The sequence below is a fragment of the Dreissena polymorpha genome, chromosome 5, assembly GCF_020536995.1.
Source record: "Dreissena polymorpha isolate Duluth1 chromosome 5, UMN_Dpol_1.0, whole genome shotgun sequence".
Lineage (NCBI taxonomy): Eukaryota > Metazoa > Mollusca > Bivalvia > Myida > Dreissenidae > Dreissena > Dreissena polymorpha.
Window position 1 is genome coordinate 123,619,578 of NC_068359.1, and position 17,916 is coordinate 123,637,493.

General features: G+C 34.5%; 2 protein-coding genes across 4 annotated transcripts in view; one reads left to right on the forward strand and one right to left on the reverse strand.

Moving 5' to 3' along the window:
- Positions 1-17,916, reverse strand: part of LOC127880801 (trafficking protein particle complex subunit 13-like) — a 122,059-nt gene that overhangs the window by 85,064 nt on the left and 19,079 nt on the right. The window lies entirely within an intron of this gene.
- Positions 1-17,916, forward strand: part of LOC127880797 (sodium/bile acid cotransporter 5-like) — a 65,039-nt gene that overhangs the window by 42,613 nt on the left and 4,510 nt on the right. The gene's annotated exons all lie outside the window — the stretch shown is intronic.

Genomic DNA, 17,916 nt, shown 5'->3' on the forward strand with positions numbered 1-17,916 from the left:
AAAAAGATTGCTAACTTGGCATAAAAAAAAACACTACATACAAATTATGAAACCATAATAATTAAAGCCTTGAGAATTTGTGAAACTGTATGATCAAAATAAACAAGAAATATCTTTAAAAAAAGATATACGGCGTTGATTGTGGTCGATGTTTATGAACGATCAAAAGTTATCTCTATGAGATAAAAAGTAGCGGATGCCTTTTTTCTGCGCAGTTCTTAGCTACATCATAAGCAAATCAATTACGGGGTGTTGCGCCAGATTTCGTGGCTTATTTTGCTTTATGTGATATTATTACTCAGATATCTATATTTACAGAATAGAAAAACACAAGAAACATGAAAATAAACGAGTGCATATAGGTCAGCTGGCAATACTCGAATCTTATTTAATTGCATAGTTATAGTATAGCGAATTATTGTGCTCATGCTTAATAAACTGGTCTAAATGGATAAATATTTCTAATTAATTTTATCAAAATTGGTCCTTATCATGCAAATGTTGAAACCATATTAAAAATCGATGATTGACATACCACAATAATATCGCCGAATATCATTATTTAGTATCTTTCTGATCAAAACAGACTTCAAGTGCACAAAGTTTACGAGACGGCGTTTATATAAAGATTTCTGCTACTGACCGCAAACTGACCTTTGATACCTTGCGGATTGGAATGCAATGCATTTCAGTCACTACGTTATTGTCAGTAAGACCGGTGTAACACAATGATCGCAACCCCTTCTGCGAACTCCGGTGATGAATTGTATATAAACTCTGACTTTCACAAATGGCCGCAAATTGACCCGAAACCTCGCTGGTTGAAATGCAATGCAAGTAAGTACTAAATATGACAACATAGCCTTTAGTATAAACGCTTTTGCGCTGGTAATTCTCTGAAAATAAAAGGTCAACGCACAAACTGTATTTATGTCGAAAATTGATTGTAAAACTGTTCTATCTATTGAGCCTTTTCATTAGAGATAAAATTGTTTCATGCAGTAAAACAGTGTTTCAAAGACGCGGATATGTTTCCAATGTTCTGGTGTTATACTCAAATCAGCCAATGGAATAAATGAAGTGTATTCATTCGTACCTAGCCGCGGGAAATTTTATTTGAGTATTATTGGACACTTACAAAGGTCAAGTCAGGGTGAAAAGCTGGCTTAATACAGCTTACGCCGAAAAAGATATTTTTCAAGATAAAATAAAACAATGTAACTTAATCCCTGGAGGACAAAATTCTTGTAACGTCTCAAGAATTTCTTCTGAATACCTCAACACACAAAAAATTGTACAGCTTACAATAATATCTTAAAAGTAGAGATGTATCAAAGACCAAGTCTTATTTCAGATTGCATCAAAGTGATTTGTCTGTACCTGAAATGGATTAGTTTAACAATATCAACAACAGGACATCAAAACTAAGTTACTCCATTTTTCCAGTGATCAGTTATCCATATGATATATGGATTGCTTTCAATTGCATTAACCCTAATTTCAAGACTTTCAATTGCATTAACCCTAATTTCAAGACTTTCAATTGTATTAACCCTAATTTCAAGACTTTCAATTGTATTAAGGCGTAACAAAAAAAGTTGTTTGTTTCCGGTGGCCCTACCCTACCTAATTTTTTGCCGCCGGTCCTAATCTTTTTTGAGCCCAAAATTCGAAAAAAATCGGACCGCGTATTTTTCGGCGCACTCAATAAGCGTTCAACGTTATCGGCGCCGTACATTAAACTTTCAACATAAACAAGATGGCGGCGCCCAGCGCCATTACCGGATCATTATGCATAGCGGATCACTTTGATGTTCAAGACTGCGTTTTGCGATAAATAGTTGAAATTGTTAGATGATATTTTGCACATAGCATCTTCAAGGCCTATTATTTAAACGCATTGATTGAGTCGTAATTGGAGCGTCTCTTTGTCAAACATTTCGGTATTTTTTGCTGACATGTATATACGACTTTGTTGACTTCTTTCTCGTTTCCAAATCGAGGTTGAACATTTTTTGTGGCCACTTGATATAACTCTGTTGGAAAGTAAGAAGTTTACCCATTATTTTAAAGGCCATTTAGTAGTCTTTCGGCATGCAAAAGTCCATTTCAGTTTTGATTCATGTTTAAGATTTTGTCTGCATGTAAAAATAAGACAATGTGCTGAATCAGTTAGCAACGGTAATTTTTAATCAAACTGGTGTTAAAGAAGTCTCAAACCGTTCATTGTTTTTCACCAGCACAACTTAATTACGCTACTGATCCGGTAATGGTAACTTGACTGTACTGTTGAAGGAAAAAGTAATACCAGTTTGTGTCTTTGCCAAAGTTTTGACAATTTTAAGTCATTCAAATGGTCTGCAACTGACTGTTTTAATAGCTTGCTGGATGGTTTTGTAATTGGCAATTCAAGATAGCAATTTTTTTTCCACAATGGAATACAAAGTTTAAAGATTTCATGTTTTAAAATCCTCTTTAACGACTGGGTGCATCTCTACTAAACTGTTACATTGGATCTCCAAGAAATGAATATTGCCTAGAATTATTTCTGGCAGGATTATGGTCCTTTGTCTTTTTTTTCACTTTTGAATTTATTATTACAAAATTGTGTGTGTTCAACTCCTCTGCTTGACAAATTTTGCTTCAACTTTCACAGCTGAATGTAAAGATGATCATTATGGTAGGACTTCTGACTGCAAACAGTTCAGCCATTTTTCATTTTGTCTACTGTATATATAGTGTATTTGTCTCTGTCCAAGCATAATTGTCCATGTCAAAATTATATTTAATAAGTAAAAATGTTATCATTTTCAGGGCAAGCACAGTCATAGTGCTATAGTGGGGGACATATTGTTTTTGCCCTGTATGTTGGTTCATTTGTTTGTTTGTTTGTTTGCCCCAACTTTAACATTTGCAATTACTTTTGCAAGATTGAAGATAGCAACTTCATACTTGGCATGCATGTGTATCTCATGGACCTGCACATTTTGAGTGGTGAAAGGTCAAGGTCACAGGGTTCGACATTAACTTTTTTTAGAGTAAGACCGTCGGACCAGCTCCTCTTAAAATGTACTAGCCCAAACCTGATGTCTACTAGACCATAAATGACATTATCATAGCAAATTAACACAATTGTGTTATGTAACTGTTTAATCAGGATTTATCAGTAAATAATCAGTGAACACCATATTTTTTAATGCATAGAGTAAAACAATAAAATAAAACTTTTTTTTGTGCTTTTCTTCGTCAAATTCAAGCCATGGGAACTGACTCGATTTTCCATCTAGGATAAAATTGACGTTTTCATGTTTCTTCATATTTACGTTTCGTGTCAGTTTGAGTGTGGGATTCTTTTTTATTAACTGATTTGTCGGACAAAAATCCGAACTTGAACAAAGCCATTCTTTTAATAACATTCTCTTGTCTGCTACGCAAAAATGTTTACATTGACGATACCGATTTTCGATATAAGTCGTAAAGTCATGCTCTACAGTTTTACGACACTGCAGAAAATCATTAATATTCATGACAACTTGACCAATGGAAACCAGCAATTTCTGCAGGAAGCTCTATTTTGCGTCTAAAAATACTGATGAATCATGTGAATGCTCCGCATTTATTAGACTAGTTTTGTTTTAATGTAAATAACGGATACGAGAGTAATTTTACACATTAAAAATAAAGGTTTTCACAGCAGTTAGTTATAGTTATATATATATAAATCAGTATTGATTTTTTTATGTACGACCAGTCGGACAAGCTAGCCCGCAGTTTTACTAGCCCGACCACCGATCTTACTAGACAATGTCTGTCGGACGTGCCTTAGTGTCGAACCCTGGGTCATCCTTTAAGGTCAAAGATTTAGCTTCAAAGCGGCGCAGTAGGGGACATGGTGTTTCTAACAAACACATTTCTTGTTTAAATTTATAAGTATAGTTTGATACAAGAAGCATTAAATGTCTGCTTTTCTGTGCTTGGTGTGATTTGATTTTGTGCTTGTTTATTGCTTTTTGTGTGTGTAATTGTATGTATATAATACAAGTCGTAATAAATTTTCTGTTCTGTTCCTGAAATTCATGGGTAGATAGACCAATCCGGTTTGATTGGGTCTTTCCATGGTGATAATGTTAAATGCAACACCACTGGCGTTCCCGTAGCACTGCTTTTGAGGTATTTAATATATTATAAATAATAAATAATATAGAATACACTGCATGAACCCAAAGGACCAGAAAGTATAACAACACTGAATCCCTATAGACACTGAGGGTCAAGCTCTCTGTGACTTGTTATAGTTATGCCTTTTATTGGTCATAAAATCGTATATTTAAGCCGTTGCCAGAAGTCAACATTAAACTCGGAATTAAGGAAAGCAACACATTCAATATTAATGAACAGCAAGTTTTTATTTCATAAAAGCATTTAAATATAGTCATATAGCATTACAGACATCATCAAATTTATTGTACATACAGTTATACACAAAACATGAGAAGAAAATGCACCATGTACGACAATTTCTAAAAAAAAAAATATTTTTAAAAATAAAATTATTTGCCTACCTACCTACCCTAATTTTTTTGGCCATGTCAGTGGAAACAAACGATTTTTTTTTTTAGGCCTAACCCTAATTTCAAGACTTTCAATTGCATTAACCCTAATTTCAAGACTTTCAATTGTATTAACCCTAATTTCAAGACTTTCAATTGTATTAACCCTAATTTCAAGACTTTCAATTGTATTAACCCTAATTTCAAGACTTTCATTTGCATTAACCCTAATTTCAAGACTTTCAATTGTATTAACCCTAATTTCAAGACTTTCAATTGTATTAACCCTAATTTCAAGACTTTCAATTGTAGTAACCCTAATTTCAAGACTTTTTGTTGCAATTTTTTTCCCAGATGAAATTTATTTTTGTCTCATATTTTCCTATTTGTAAAAACAAGAGGGCATCAGAAAGGCCCAAAGTCTCTCACCTGACATAACAAGATATTTTTGGGGCAAATCTTCTGACAAAGTTTCATGAAGATCGGACAGTAAATGGCCTCTAGAGTGTTAACAAGATTTTACTATAGCCATTTAAGGAAAAATGCCCCGCCCCTTGGAAGCCATGTTTTTCAAGCAAACATAATTATTTTCAAACTCATCCAAGATATCATTGAGACCAATCTCCTGACCAAATTTCATGAAGATTGGACAATGAATGTGGCATCAAGAGTGTTAACAAGGTTTTACTATAGCCATAAAGCCATATAAGGAAAAATGCCCCGTCCCTGGTGGCCACGTTTTTTAAGCAACCAAAACCATTTTCGAACTCATCCAAGATATCATTGGGACAAATCTTCTGACCAAGTTTCATGATGATCCAAAAATAAATGTGGCCTATAGAGTGTAAACAAGGTTTTACTATAGCCATACAAGGACAAATGCCCCGCCCCCTGGCAGCCATGTTTTTCAACCAACCGGCATCATTTGTGTACTCGTTCAACATATTATCAGGATGAATCTTCTGACCAAGTTTCATGAAGATCTGAAATTAAATGTGGTCTCTAGAGTGTTAACAAGATTTTACTATAGCCATATAAGGAAAAATGCCCCGCCCCTTGGAAGCCATGCTTTTCAAGCAAACATAATTATTTTCAAACTCATCCAAGATATCATTGAGACCAATCTCCTGACCAAATTTCATGAAAATTGGACAATGAATGTGGCCTCAAGAGTGTCAACAAGGTTTTACTAAAGCCATATAGCCATATGAGGAAAAATGCCCCGCCCCTTAGGTGGCTACGTTTTTTAAGCAACCAAAACCATTTTCGAACTCATCCAAGATATCATTGGGACAAATATTCTGACCACGTTTCATGATGATCGGAAAATAAATGTGACCTCTAGAGTAAGGAAAAATGTCCCGCACCCGTGGTGGCTATGTTTTTCAACCAACCGGCATCATTTTTGAACTCGTCCAAGATATTATTGGGATGAATCTTCTGACCATGAAACGTAACCATTTTGGAACTCATCCAAGATATCATTGAGACCAATCTTCTGACCAAATTTCATGAAGATTGGACAATAAATGTGGCCTCTAGAGAGTTAACAAGGCAAATGTTGACGCAGCACAATGGACAATGGACAAAAGACGATCACAAAAGCTCACCATGAGCATGTTGTGCTCAGGTGAGCTTACAATAATAAGTTTAAAAGCAAGACTTGCAAAGATGACAGTGAGATAATCATTTATTTGTTTTGTTTTGCTGTTTTCACAAAATAATTTTATTTTACATTTTTATAATTGGTTACACACTACTAAATGGAAAGTAATGCAGTACTTTAGATATTTATTTTTTAATTCAATACAACTTAAACAAACACTAGACAAAAGACATTGTCAGAATTATTTAATACATCAAATGAAAGCTGACACTTAAGCCCAATAATCTACTTATGTCGGCTAATGCTCCTTCATTTCTTGAGTTGCATAAAAATGAATTTTTCTTCACGCACACAAGGAATTAGCTCCAAATTCAATAATGTGAAAGTAATTCCAAGTTCCAAACCCGAGTTACCAAGTTTTCCATAATTGGAGCAAAGACCAAAATTAATATGAAACAGTCTTACAGACATTTTTTTCAATTTGATTTGAAATTATTCTCATTCAGTATCTTGGTTTAAATGCATCAATATCTTGTTATGACATTACCTGCTTGATTCATACAATTAAAGTTTATTTAATATTATGAGCTCTCTTTTTTGGAAAGCTGGGCTTAATTAATGCAATTGTGAATGTGCTCTTTTTGCTTCTTCAATATTTTTCATTTGTTAAAGGAAAACTGTTCTAAACTAAAATATATTTAATATATACTTTAATAATATATCAATTCTCTACCCTGCACAGGCTTATCTGGGACACTTTGCACACATGTATTAAGCCCAGTCTACCCTGCACAGGCTTATCTGGGACATTTTGCACACATGTATTAAGCCCAGTCTACCCTGCACAGGCTTATCTGGGACATTTTGCACACATGTATTAAGCCCAGTCTACCCTGCACAGGCTTATCTGGGACACTTTGCACACATGTATTAAGCCCAGTTTTCCCAAGTCTCTATCCTGCACAGGCTTATCTGGGACATTTTGCACACATGTATTAAGCCCAGTCTACCCTGCACAGGCTTATCTGGGACACTTTGCACACATGTATTAAGCCCAGTTTTCCCAAGTCTCTATCCTGCACAGGCTTATCTGGGACATTTTGCACACATGTATTAAGCCCAGTTTTCACAGAATGTGACTCATATAACTATCATAATCAAGAACATACTCAACAATTATTATGTCAGTGACAAATGCCGACTTATGGTTAACTGAGAAACAAATGTTTCTATTTCATTCAAATTTTTGTTTTCAGAATTGCTCACTCCAAAAGCTGTTTTACATATTACCAGTATATTTCATTCTTAGACAGTATACAAGAAAAGACTAAACATTGAAATGAAGCAATTACAAACTCATGTTTTGCCTTCGTGTGAAGGTATAAGTGCATCTCAGTTAACAAAATTAATGAAAGTACATTTTGTTTCATCCATATTATAAATAAATTCAATGCAACAAGTAGATCGAAGTTTTATAAAGTTCAATTTTCTTTTTTAAATAATGTTTTTGAGCATAGTTGTTCCGCAAAATTGCTTAAAAAAATATCTGCTCTTAAATCACATATACAAACATCATTTTTGCTAATCTTCAAAATACATAATTGTATACCGGTAAGTGCTTATAATGAGTGGAAGTATAATGGAAGAAACAGCTTTCTCAAAATACTGATCACAATAATCAGCGCAAGTGCATTGAACTGGCTTCGTTATATGATTTCCACTTATTTCTTCTCAAAAAAGATATTTAAAACCCTAAACCGCTCAGATACATATTTTTACACATTTGTAGTCCCTCAGAAAGTTAAATTTAATTAAAGACCTTTCTTACTAGATTTAAGTTTTAAAGGCTTTATCTCCAACCCTTCGATACTGATGAGCAGCAAACAGAATTAAACCTGAACAGATTAAGAGTTACTCTCAGGCTGTTCTGGTTTTATGCTGTTTGAACATTATAGCCATTTTCACTTTACTTCTAAGTGGTAAAAGGTTATATGATTTCCACTAATTCCTTCTCAAAAAAGATATTAATGGAAGTTATCTACACCATCATGTATACACCTATTATTGTACTTAACCCTTTGCATGCTGGGATATTTGTCGTCTGCTAAAATGTCGTCTGCTGAATTTGTAAAATAAGCATTTTCTTCATTTTTTTTCCAAAGAATACTATCAGAATAGCAAACAGTTTGGATCCTGATGAGACGCCACGTTCTGTGACGTCTCATCTGGATCCAAACTGTTTGAAAAGGCCTTCAAAATTCGGTTCCCGCACTGAAAGGGTTAAAAAGCCAAAGATATTCTGAATTCAAAATGTCTTGAAGATTGCTGAGGCAATATTTTGTTCATATATCTAGTGTATGAATCTGTTGTACACAAGTATTTGAACTATAAACTCAAAGTTTGAATACAGTGACACAAGCATTAATACAATTTCCATTTGAAATAAGAGCAACAAAATAAGATTTCATAAATATAATGTGGAGATTCATAGAAGTAAGATTTTAATAAAATACTGAAAACATTAAATTTTCATCCCCTTTCTATCAGCTATTAATTATATTTTATTCTGACTGTTACTGTTAAATTGCATCATTCACAAAATATTTAAACTGTTTTAATCTATAGAAATACCAAAATATCTTGTAACTAAATCTTTACTAACTTTGGAATAACAACATTCTGTAGTGACATGTATTTAAATCTTTACTGTATAGATATGCATTTTATCTTTTCCCCAAGCAAATCACATTAAAATGAAGAACTTAGATCAAAGATATAAATGCTTTATTTCCAACGGTAAAATATTGATGAGTTGCAAAGAGCATAAAACCTGATCAGTCTGTGAGTTACTTGCAGGCTGTTCTGGTTTTATGCTGGTTGAAATTCACAGCCATTTTCAGGTCGCTTCTCTAGTTAGCGGGGAAAGCGTTAAAATAGAATACACGCAGAATACACGCAGAACAGTCATTTGTCAAAATACACGTACTAATCAATCAATGTCTCTGGATAAAATACAAAGAATAAAACAATATTGATGTTATGACAGACGTGGAATTGATGGGTTCTCTTATAACAAACACCTACATCTTTTACAGAGAAGGTTCAATATGCTAACAGTTTATATGTATGCAAAAGTTTATATGAGCAACACACAATTTATGATAGAAGTATAAATCAGACCTCCCAAAAGCTGTTTACATTTGCAAGTATCTTTATTGTTAATATACAGAAATAATAGCAACTCAGGAGACAATTACAGTCATTCTGGATCCAAGAAATTAGCCATGTATACTTCATTTATACAGTCCAACCCCTCTTAAGCAGCCAGTCAAGGGAAACGGCCAAATTGGTAGCTTAAGCGGGGTGGCCTCTTAAGAGGGGGTTGGGTCATAGGGAGTCTGGAGTTGATGAGTGCATGGCCAACTGTTCAATTTTTGTATAAACAAAATGGTTAATATGTGTACATATACTAAACAATGTATAGACTTAAAATAATTGTACTTCTTCCTTTCTAAAATCAGCTATAAAACAAAATTTTCATTCAAAAAAATAATATTCATCTTTCTAATCATCATCAATATCATCATCATCATCAGAAGTCAATTAAAAAGAATCATTCTCATGATTCATTGTTAACACAATGCGCGTTGTATGGTCCCAATGCACTTAAGATGGGAACAGTTGTGAATCAGTTATGCGTGAATAACTCCCGTGTCACAATCAATCGATAATTTAATTGGTTTATAGCAGTTTTATGGCTTCGTAATACCTACCGCACGAATTGGTCCCGACAGTAATCTCCTCCACGATAAAATCGTGGCCAGTTACTTAAGAGACTAATTATAGCAACCGGGTGTAATCCTCCTGGAAATCGTGCTTTTCATGCATAAATTATAAACACATTTTTTCGCCGCGTAAAGGGTTTTATCAAAATTAATATATTGAAATAATTGTAAATATAAAAACAAATATTAATGCTTTGTTTAATTCCTAAATGAGAATACCGTAATAATTTGTAATCCGAAACACACTCCCGATTGTTTTATGTTAACGAGAGGTTTACAAATTCTAGCATAAAAAAGGTCCTCATATATTTCCTTTGTCCCGACAAAAGCGGGCAAAAATTATGCACCAATGTACAATGTCATGTGAAAAGCGTGCATGTATTGATTTTTTTATAAAAACTTTGTAGCACAGAGAACATGTAGATCAGTTGATTTCGGCTAAAAATTTCGTTGTTCTTTTTAACTTTTAATTGGTTGATAATTGTCATAATGTGTGCTTGAAATAGTATGATTCAACAACTACAAACCATAAATTATAAATTAATTATCTCTTTTCCAGTAATAATAGGTGATATTTGCACATGCGGAAACAAAAAGATCAAACGGTCGCATATTGCTTTTAACCCGATAACCCGATAATCCGCCGCTAATTAATTGCAATTTGCAAACTGGCTGTCAAAATGTTTATCACACAACACGCTTCAGTACTGCAGAGCCTAAACCGCACACTGGAAGTAAGTATCGATTTTATCGTCGTTGCGTCGGTGTAATTTTGCCAATGTACATGACTGACTTACTCGCACGAGACCACTCATATGGGGGAAATTTAACATTTGGGATGCAAAATAGCTGGCCGCTGGCCGGAGAAACAGGGTTACCGCTTAAGAGAGGTGCATTATATAGTGTTTATCAACAGTCGCGGCACACACCGGCCGCCTACACGGGGCGACCAGCGATGAGGGGTGACCGGAAGTAGGGGTTGGACTGTAAATCATTTTTTGCGAGATAATAGAGCAAAGTCGGGTAATTTCGACACCTTAAGAGTAAAATTTGATTTAGTCCTGATGTGTCGAAATTACCCTCCAAGTGCCCAAACTAAATGAAAAACACCGTTTTGTCTTGTTGATATTTGCTAACGAACGTTATTATCGTTGCCGGCATAATTCAAAACTTCAAGCGATTTAACTAAATGCGGCGGAGTGTAATTTCGACAGTAAGCGGCTAATTTCGACAGTCAGCGGCTAATTTCGACACTTGTCTTTGTATTAATTTTCAACAACTGTTTTAATCAGTTATTTACATTGTATGTCTCAATTGATAGAATTTCACGATCTCTTTAATGTCTAGTGTTAATTAGGCTCGATTGTTCATTGTCGGCTCGGGTACTGCTAACATTTACCCCGGGTACATTGAAGTATACTTACATGTACCCCGGGTACGGTAAATATACTAAAACGTACCCGGTCAAAATTAGACTGTACCCGAGTTTTATTCCCGCCCTAAATCAGATGTCGTAAAACGCGCTACCGATTACCGTTATTACGAAACAAACTTCTGTTATTTGTTTTTATAAACTGCATCAACATGCTTTTTGAGTATGGATTCCGATAATATAGAGGCAATTTAACAGAAAATTGACATAAATATGAACATAATTAATCTAAAAAAAATAGCCGACGACGACCGATTTAGCGTAAAAATTCCCGGGTAGATTTTAGTATATTTACCGTACCCGGGGTACATGTAAGTATACTTAAGCGTACCCGGGGTATATGTAAGTAGTACCCGAGCCGAAAATGACCAATCGATTGTTAATAAGGTTGTGGTGGTTTAGTGGATGTGATGTCCGCCTAGCGATCAGGAGAGAGTGTTTTAATAAGTCGTAGGCTTTCCATGCAGTGGAGCTTTAATAAATAGGATTATACTAAACTAGTGTTAATTTGCAAATCAGAGAATTATAAATAAATTGCATTTAGAGTTCGTATTGTGCTCCCTCTTGACTCAATATACAGTACAGACACCGTGTACTTAAACAAACGCCACTCGCCGTAATGTTCATCTCACTGTTAGCTTACCAATATGAACCCCGCGATAGGTGTTCAGATCAAATGTCGCGGGGGCCGTTTGCCATAGACTAACACCGCGAATCACCGCGGACCCATAATATCTAACGCGGTGATCATCGTGTTCGCTAAATATAATTGAACATAAACGTATTGAATTGATCCCTTTAATTTAAGAGTGATAATTAATAAATAAATTCTATTTTAATGTACATGCTGGTCGAAAGGATGTGATAAGTATTTAAAATATATTGGCGACAATAAAACGCCTCCGATACATATGTGTCAACTGTATCTATCGAATACATGCAACTTCTCCCTTCTTTAATTATCCATTACTCGATAATCCCATATACGCCCAATTTCCGTTTTTAAAGCAAATTATCTGAGGGAAATATAGACGATAAGAGTGCTCAAGAATGCCATAAACATAAACGTTCGCAATTTTCGAAAGTATCAAATGAATTTCGGCATATGATTCTATTTAAAGGTTTGATGAACTGCATGTAAGCCCCTAAACAATACAGTTGTATTCCAACTTGCGAAAATCATCTTACACGGTTTGCACGCGCCGGGTACAGCTATTTTCGGTTAGCAACTTCTAGATAAAATAAATGAATTTCTTTGTCCTGATAAAAAGCGCGCGAAAATTGGCGTGGGTGTATTTATTTGTAAATACAAATTTCGTAGCGGGTACAACATTGTGATCATTTGATTTCCATTAAAAGTTTCGTTGTGAATTTCAACTAAAGTTGAAATATCTCGCGATATATTTGGCATTGCCATTAAGAGTTAATAGTATTGATCATCTAAACGCTTTATTTACGTTTCCGACGTTATGTACTGTACAAATTTAAGTGCATACGTGTGCACATACTTATAACATCTACATGTAGTACACATGTATATGATTTTCTTTTGTACATGTACATTTAAAACGCGTGAATGACCCTTGCAGACAGGTGTTAACGGTGGTTGCGCAGCATCCGAGGTGATCACAGGTGATCCAATTAACGATATAATTAAGTAAAAAAAATACATTTTCATTAATCAATAACCTTCACAATCTTTAAATAGCTCTAATTTTATACAATCTGCTTGAAAAGATATAGAGAGAGCTAAATATAATATTCAATAAGCTGCGTCAACTATTTAAAGACTTTTAAGAGTAATTTTATTCAACGAATCTATCTTTCCATATGCGCTGGGAATGCTTGAAAACATTTGGAGTGTCGGAATTACCCACCATCGTATAAAATCGGAGGATAATTTCGACACCCCACAAATCATAGTTTAACAAACGATTTGCACTATTCAAACACAAATACAGGTCAAGTGAAACAAATTTTATACTAGAACTTGTACAAATACCAGAAATACAGCGAAATCCTGAAAGGGACGTAATTGACAATTATGTAACCTCCCTTAGCGAAGCTCATAACGCTATAAAAATTCTCTAAGTAATACAATGTACGTATTTTAAATGACTCACTTACATGCAATTAGCGAGACGTTTGATAGAGAGATGTTATCTTGTGACGTCACAACACCAACTACGTCACATTTTACAACGAAATCATACGGGATGATGATGATTTAAGACTGGTCTGATAAATACTGTGAAAAGTGTCGAAATTAGACGACTGTCGGAATTACCCGACATTGCGCTATAAACAAATAACTGGTGCAAAGGAACCGATTACAAACTGCTAATCTTTAAGATTTTAATGGAGGAGCATGGAGTGAGAAAAAAAAACATTAAACAAAATGCTGCTTCTAATAAATGCAGATTTCCCCTGTCGAAGCTTTAATTGTATTGATTTATTGATCTATTTGTATACGTCTTATATAGTTTTAAAAGTATACCAATCAGGGCTTCTTTATATTAATAGCTGTAAGTGAATAACTTCTACATCCCATAAAAAAATCATTAAACTCATACAATTATCCCCTAAAATGAAACTTACCCCTGGAATTCCCCAAATCAGCACATGAACGTTATCCCAAAATATTATTTTCATGCTCTATTTTTTAAGCCTTTTTGATTATAGGCTTGGCTCCCGTCCCCCAGCCTTATAAAAAGACCTATTGATTTCTTGGTCAAAGTGAGGTCATGTGAGGTGGGTGGGTTGACATCATCCATGCAAGTATCAAAGCTTTGTAGGAAGCATATTTGTATTTATGCAAAAAAAAACGTGTCACTTTGGATTTACCTCAGACAAACTAACAGACTTGCCAATCGCTTATATCAGTAGATGCCACCAGCATAATTAATAACAAATTTCTCCATGAATATTTGTAAAGCTAGCTTGATATATCACTGAGCACATTGTCTGGCCATAATGCCTTTCCAGACTGTTCCTCATCCATCACTATTCCATCTACAGCCCATCATGTAACACCCTAACCCACATAGTGTTTACCGGTACTGATACTTAACATAACAAATATGTTCACTGCAGATTTTTGCTGCCCTCAAATAACTTGCCATTATTATGTATTTAGTCCAATTTGCTAATGCCTTGAATTACTAAACCTGTCAGTCCTTTTTTTAGTCAAATTTTGGCCATATCTCCCAGTCCCAATCACACAAATTAGATTTCTTTCCCAAATAACAGCCTAAAATTCCCAAATAAATATTTCAAAAAAACTTTTTTTTATTTTGTTCATTTCCCTTATAATACCTTTCTCTAAGTGAACCTTAGTAAATATTATATTTAAAACACTTTTACTCTCAATTTTAAAGTATTTGTTAGCAACCAACAAAAAAAAATCCCTCTTTTAGACCAATCAACATGATTTTACCCAATCCAAAGAGACCGACCAATATCCGAATCGGTGAAAAACACTGCCTTTGAAGGATTATCGTGCACAATTCTTGTGCCAGAACTGAAGTAAACTAAAAACTATTGACAAAACAAGAGATGTATTTGTCAGAAACACAATCAGAGGGGGTAATCACGTGACAGACAAGATGGCGACATCCATGCCAATGCACGTATTTTTCGTCGTTTTATACCCTTTATTACTTTTATTATTATGATTTACTCCGCTCACTTTCCAGCCATATTAGGAAGAAAGTTACTGGCTTTTATTTCATAGTAATATTCGCAATAAACATGTATCTTAACTTTACTCGGTACTAAATTTCTTAGCGGGATGACCTAATTAAGGCTCCACTGAGAAAATTTGCGGGGAGTAAAGTCGAGATATAAAGCGAATTTAAATACGAAATAAACGCTAATCACCCTTTTACTGATATGACTGGAAAGTGAGCGTCATTTAACAAATAAACAGAAGTAATTAAGGGTATAAAACCGCGAAAAATAACTGTCTCTGTATGGACGTCGCCATCTTGACTATCACGTGATTACCCCCTCTGACAATGCCCCCTATTGCGCTGCTTTGAAGCCATATATTTGATCTTTGACCTTGAAGGATGACCTTGACCTTTCACCCCTCACAATGTGCAGCTCTATGAGATACACATGCATGCCAAATATCAAGTTGCTATCTTCAATATTGCAAAAGTTATGACCAAGGTTTAAGTTTAGTGACAAACACACACACACATGCAATGACAGACAGACAGGCCAAAAACAATATAACCCCCATCATTCAATTCGGGTGCATAAAAAACATTCACATGATTGAATGATCAATGGTAAAGAATATTTAATGTATAGTACAAAGACGTTGCATTTCCAAATGATTTGCTTAAAGGTAAATACATATCATTTGGACAAATAAATAGTTGTAAAAACTTTTTATATCTGCAAACAACAAGGAATTCCCAATATATATATTTCGACAACAGGTCACACAAGAATCAAAATACAACATGCAGCTATAAACTATTGTTTGGTTTCTCAATGGCATTTTATTCTGACAATTCTTATCTTGAAAACCCTATGATAAAATCTAATGCACATTTTCAACAGCATGAGAAAATCTCAGTCAAAACTGTTTCAGTTTTATTTATCTGCTCAATGCCCACAACATTTTGGCATTAATATTTTCAACAGATTTCTTATAATTTATTGCACTTTTAGGAGACATAAGAAAAAAAAAGCCTAAACATTATTCAGAAAATTGTACAACATGATATTTACTTGCTCAGTGCTAATAAATTCTTATTGTCCACACAAAAAAGGATTCAGACTAATGTTTGTCTTTGGATTATACTGGCAAATATACTGTTGTTTTTTTTGTGGAACAGGCCATAGAACAACATTGTTTTCTATGAGGAATAAATCCTCACAAATTCAACTGAATGCAAATACCAGTAGCATGCAAGCCTGCAATCCAAGACATTGTAACAACAACCCACTACAATTTTCATCAGCTTATTACATCCCTAGATAATAGACCATGTTTCCATTGTAATATTGCAATGTTCCAGTCAGAGAAAATTGAAAGATTTCTAGGCATTGTCCTACTTTGATGGAAGTATATTCCGGTGTAGAAAGTTTTATGACAAACTTCATATGACATATAATTATGTAGTGCAAAGAAGGTTCTGTTATACTCAGACTAACTGCTAAACAACAACTTTTCTTTGCATTTAATATTTAAGAAAACCCACCTACTCTTGTTCTGCTATATCTTTGATAAGGTGTAAGTTTCATGTGTCTTTCTCCCTATTATTTTACTTTAAAGCTCATAAACACTCAAAATCAACAAATATTTTGTACAATGTTTTGAAAAAGAAAGTTAACACATAAACAAGAGCACCACATAGCCAGTGCCATGTTTTGCTTGGCTGCAGATGCAATTTTGAATAAATAAAAGCTTGTCAGAAGAATGTTAGAGGTCACAGTGACCTTGACCTTTGACCTAGTGACCCAAAAATGGGTGCGGCGTGTAGAACTCATTAAGGTGCAGCTACATATGAAGTTTCAATGTTGCAGGTGGAAGCACTTAGTTAAAGAGTCAACCTTAAGGTTTTAGCATGGCGGACGGTGGACGACAAGCTGGCTATGACAATACCTCAGGTTTTCTCCGAAAACAGCCGAGCAAAAAATCCATGTTCTTTATAGCAATAACAAAAATTTCAACGCTAGATGTGGTCTGGTAACATAGATTCAACGCCAAAGACATGATTCTCGTTTTTATTTTTTTGAGTCACAATAGATTCCTTGTGAATTTCTGGCTACAAAATCTGAATATTTACTACCAAACGCGAGATTGGCTTCGGGCAGCTTAAAATGAAAGCACAACATAGTTCTCATGAATTTGTCAACATAATTCCACTTCATAAAAATCTCCAAATATTTACAATTACAAATTCGATTCTTCTCTTAAAATATTGCCAGATATAAATTCTACTTTATATTCCCCCATAATTGGCAGATATAAATTCTACTTTCTATTCTCCCAACAATGCCAGATATAAATTCTACTTTCTATTTTCCAAACAGCTTTCCTCTGCTTAACTCTTTCAGTGCTGGAACCGAATTTTGAAGGCCTTTGCAAACAGTTTGGATCCAGATGAGACGCCACAAAACGTGGCGTCTCATCAGGATCCAAACTGTTTGCTATTTTGATAGTATTCTTTGAAAAAAATCGAAGAAAATGCTAATTTTACAAAGTCAGCAGACAACATTTTAGCAGACGACAAATTTCCCAGCATGCAAAGGGTTAAGGAGCTTTTCTACCAACAGCTTGCCTTAGCCCAACCAATAGAATTCTACAATCTAGTCTCCAAACATGCAGCCAGACATAAATTCTACTTTCTATTCTCCCAACAACTTACAATAGCTCAACACCTAAAAATGCACTTTCTATTCTCCAAACATTGCCAGATATAAATTCTACATTCTATATATAAATATATATATAATCTCCAAATAGCTTACAAAAGCTCAACACCTAAAAATGTCCTTTGTATTCTCCAAAAATTGCCAGATATA